We start from the raw sequence: 4,046 nt of genomic DNA, 5'->3' as shown, positions 1-4,046 counted from the left end.
ACAAGAAGTGGTACCCTAAGTTTTATACATGAACTCAGCTGGAGTTTCTAAAGGCGGATCTCTCCTTAAGGAGAAAGACTTGATTTTGGAGGGACGATTGTCCATAATTTGAGTTCTCTTGTTAAGTGACCAAAGACCGTGGAAATGGAAATTGTGGTCACTCAAGAAGAGTTTAGCTATGTTAACTGAACCATGCTTCAGAACCTAGAAAATATAAAACCACAAATTTATTTTAAGCCACAAAGATTTGCTTCCTCTTTTCAAAGAGAAACACTTTCTCCTTCACCAAATTTGAACAAGATAAAAGGCTGAAAATTTTTGCAAATAAAACAAAATCTTATCCTCAAAGGAATGTGAAAGTACAAATCTGAAAGCCACAGAATCTCTAGAGAAATAATAAATGAAACTCCTACTTTTAAAAGTAGCGCTTCAGTTTCACTTTTGTTGAGTGTGGAATCAGGACGCTTCAACAGAGTCTGCATCTCAGCCAAACCCAGAGAGATTCAAAATCTGAGAGAAGCCAGGCCAGAGACCCTCTCCAGCTCCAATGAAGTCAAAGAAGCGAAAGCCACTTGTGCTATACCAAAGCGCCAAATGTCAGCAAAGCAGTGAAGATTGCAGAAGGCTTGCTTCAGGTCCCATCTGCAGGTTATCAAATGCCAACCTAAAATAATTAAAAGAGTCAGAGTCTAGTTTAAAGAGAGTTCATTCACACACAGAATGTGAGGATGGTTCACCCAGAAACCCCAACTCCAAAGGAATAGAGTCAGCCATCCGAAGTACGGAAGTTAAGATTTCGTTTACATAGGCAGAGACAGAGGAGTTTTTAGCAGGATTGCATTATTCATATAGGGTTGGCACGTAGTTACAGCAATTTGATTATTTACATGCAGTGTTTCTTATGAGTAAGGATACATTTAACACTTTTTTTGCAAAGGCTGCAATAATCATAGGTTTTCTGTCATCTTGTCTAAGCAAATCAGGACAATAAAGGGGGAATTAATCTACAACAACCGTCATTAATTAAGAAGGCAGGAAACTTTTGTCCCATCATCTAATTCTCTCTAGTCATTGAACAGATCAAGAAAGATAAGAAAATGAGTTAACCTATTATTATAATATGAGAACAGAAGTTGTGACCATGCATAACTCAGATCACAGTCACATCTCTATCAAGGCTTAAAAGTATTCTTTGGGGGTCCAACAGCTTTTAAATTTATTTTCACACCTGGTGAAATTAGCAGTACACTTGGACTATTATGCCTCATGGATTAGCAGCCTATTTTTTCCCAGACATTAAATGCAAATTTAGAGAGAAGCCATGATGGCTGACTAGATGCAGCCAGGAAGAGCACCTCCCACTGAGACACCAGACCACAGGGAAGACTGCCCTACTCCAAGAAGACCTTCAGAGGGAAGGCATTGAGAGTAGACAGAGGGAAGATGCAGACCCTGAACTGAAGCTGGAAAAAAGCTCCTCTAGGTGGCTTTGGCCTTTGGTGGCTGCCAGACCTGGACAGAGAAGAGAGGTCTTGCCCATGGAACGGGACCAGTTTGATCTGAGTGTGTGCCTGTTTACCAGCCTCTCCTGGAGCTCCAGCCTTGCCGCATCTGCTTGCAGCACAGCCTCAGATGCCAAACCAGGGTGCTTCCAAGAGCCATCATAATAACTCCTTCATCAGCTCACTATGCCTAACTCTGGCTCCAGCAGGCCAGTCTCCACTGTTGTGCAATCAACCACCTTACAGCCTCTCCCCACTGCAGCCTCCTCCCACCACTTTGCCAGCACACACTCACCCACAGCCCACGCTTACAGCTTTGTCAGTATGAGTGCAGGCAGATCTCCCCTCCCCTCCCCTGCTAGCACACGTGTGGACACACTGCTACTCCATCACCATCAGCACAAGCATGCGTACAGACACCACCACCCCACCCCAACTAGTGCCCAGTTCCTACTGATGCATGCATATCCCACCATGTCATCACCACCAGCGCTAGTGCATGCACAGATGCTGCCATCCCATCCCCACTGGTGCCCCACCACTGCTGATGTGCAGGCACCCTACTGTGCTGCTGTGGCTGCTGGCAAACACATGCGAGCATGGATCCCACTGCCACTGCCACAACAAAGCACTTTGGCCAGCACCCTACCAGCAGAGTGTTGTGGCTACTGAGCCAGGAACACCTCAGCCCCCCTTATTGCAGCAAGTTTCTAACCTCGAAGGGCCACAGAACAAAGCTAGGACCCAGTACTAGCCCCCCAGAGTTAGAACATGCAGACCAGGAGTGATGAACTGAGCCTTGGCCTCCTGAAATATTTTAAACAAGACAGTTGACTGAACCCATGGTGTACCACAGTCAAACCCTCAAGGCATCAAAGAATAAAAAATCAAAAAACCCCATGCAAAGGAAAGCAACTTCAAAGATCAAAGGAACATCAGCCCACATAAATGAGAAAGAACTAGCTCAAGAACTTTGGCAACTCAAAAAGCCACAATGTCTTCTCACCTTCAAATGACCACACTAGTTCTTTGGCAGTGGTTCTTAACTTGGCTGAAATGACTGAAATCAAAGACACAGAATTCAGAATCTGGATAGGAATGAAGATCATTGAGATTCATGAGAAAGTCAAAACCCAATCAAGCCTGGCACGGTGGCTCACGCCTGTAATCCCAGCACTTTGGGAGGCCGAGGTGGGTGGATCACAAGGTCACAAGACCAGCCTGGCCAAGATAGTGAAACCCTGTCTCTACTAAAACACACACACACACACACACGCGCGCGCGTGCGCCAGGCATGGTGGCAGGTGCCTGTAATCCTAGCTACTTGGGAGGCTGAGGCAGAGAATTACCTGAACTTGGGAGGTGGAGTTTGCAGTGAGCCGAGATTGTACCACTGCACTCCAGCTTGGGTGACACAGCAAGACTCTATCTCCAAAAACAACCACCACTACCACTACTACCACCACCAAACAAAAAACACAATCAATTGAATTTAAGGAATCCAATAAAATGATACAAGAGATGAAAGATGAAATAACCATTAAAAAAAAGAATCAAAATGAGCTGAGAAAGCTGAAAACTCTGTATAAGAATTGCATGATGCAATTTCAAGTATTTACAGCAGAATAAACCAAGTGGAGAAAAGAATCTCAGAGCTTGAAGACAAGTTGTCTGAATTAACTCAGTCAGACAAAAATAAAAAAATAAAATAAAAAAGATAAACACAATCTCCAAGAAGGCTGGGCATGGTGGCGCATGCCTGTAATCCCAGCACATTGGGAGTCCAAGGCAGGAGGATCACCTGAGCCCAGGAGTTCAAGGCCAGCCTAGGCAACATAGCGAGAACCCCCCCATCTCTATTTTATTAAATAAAAAAAATTTTAAAACCTCTGAGCAATATAGGGTTATGTAAAGAGACAAAATATATGACTTATTGGTGTCCCTGAAAGAGAGAGACTTGGTAAACATATTTGAGGGTATTGTCCATGAAAGTTTCCCCAACCATGGTAGAGAGACTGACATTCAAATTCAGGAAATACAGAGAACCCCTGTGAGAAACTGTATAGGACAACCATCCCCAAGACACATAGTCATCAAATTTTTCAAGGTCAACATGAAATAAAAAATATTAAAGGCAGCTAGAGAGAAGGAGCAAGTCACCTACAAAGGGAACCACATCAGCTTAACAGCAGTCCTTCCAGCAGAAACCCTACAAGCCAGAAGGCACTGGGGGCCTATATTCACAGCATGCTTAAGGAAAAGACATTCCAACCAATAAATTTCATATCCAGCCAAACTAAGCTTTGTAAGCAAAGGAGAAATAAGATCCTTTTCAGACAAGCAAATGCCAAGGGAATTCATTACTGCCAGACCTGCCTTGCAAGAGGTCCTTAAGGGAGTGCTAACTAAGGAAGCAAAAACTGTTGCCAGCCACCATAAAAAAACACATTAAATACATAGACCACTGACACCATAAAGCAACTACACAATCAAGTCTGCATGATAACCGGCTAATATCACAATAACAGTATCAAACCTGCACAT

This window comes from Theropithecus gelada, chromosome 16 (genome assembly GCF_003255815.1).
Source record: "Theropithecus gelada isolate Dixy chromosome 16, Tgel_1.0, whole genome shotgun sequence".
NCBI classification, from domain to species: Eukaryota; Metazoa; Chordata; class Mammalia; order Primates; family Cercopithecidae; genus Theropithecus; species Theropithecus gelada.
This window is presented reverse-complemented; position numbering follows the sequence as displayed.